The sequence below is a fragment of the Penaeus monodon genome, chromosome 33, assembly GCF_015228065.2.
Source record: "Penaeus monodon isolate SGIC_2016 chromosome 33, NSTDA_Pmon_1, whole genome shotgun sequence".
Taxonomy (NCBI): Eukaryota; Metazoa; Arthropoda; class Malacostraca; order Decapoda; family Penaeidae; genus Penaeus; species Penaeus monodon.
Genome location: NC_051418.1, coordinates 21810183 through 21810385, shown reverse-complemented (window position 1 = coordinate 21810385; position 203 = coordinate 21810183).

Genomic DNA, 203 nt, shown 5'->3' with positions numbered 1-203 from the left:
CGGCCGCATAATTAAAACGTTGGTGCAGGCCCCACAATTCAGTCCCCTGGGAAGGGTGCGCACTTGCAAACGGTGTTATTAAACTGCCCGGGCAAGGGGTATGGCTGGCACGCCTGATGCATCCCGCGCGCTGCAGTTGGTACGCCTAGTTGTGTAATAACGATTTACAGTATCAAACCCGACAACTGGAATGTCAACTTTCA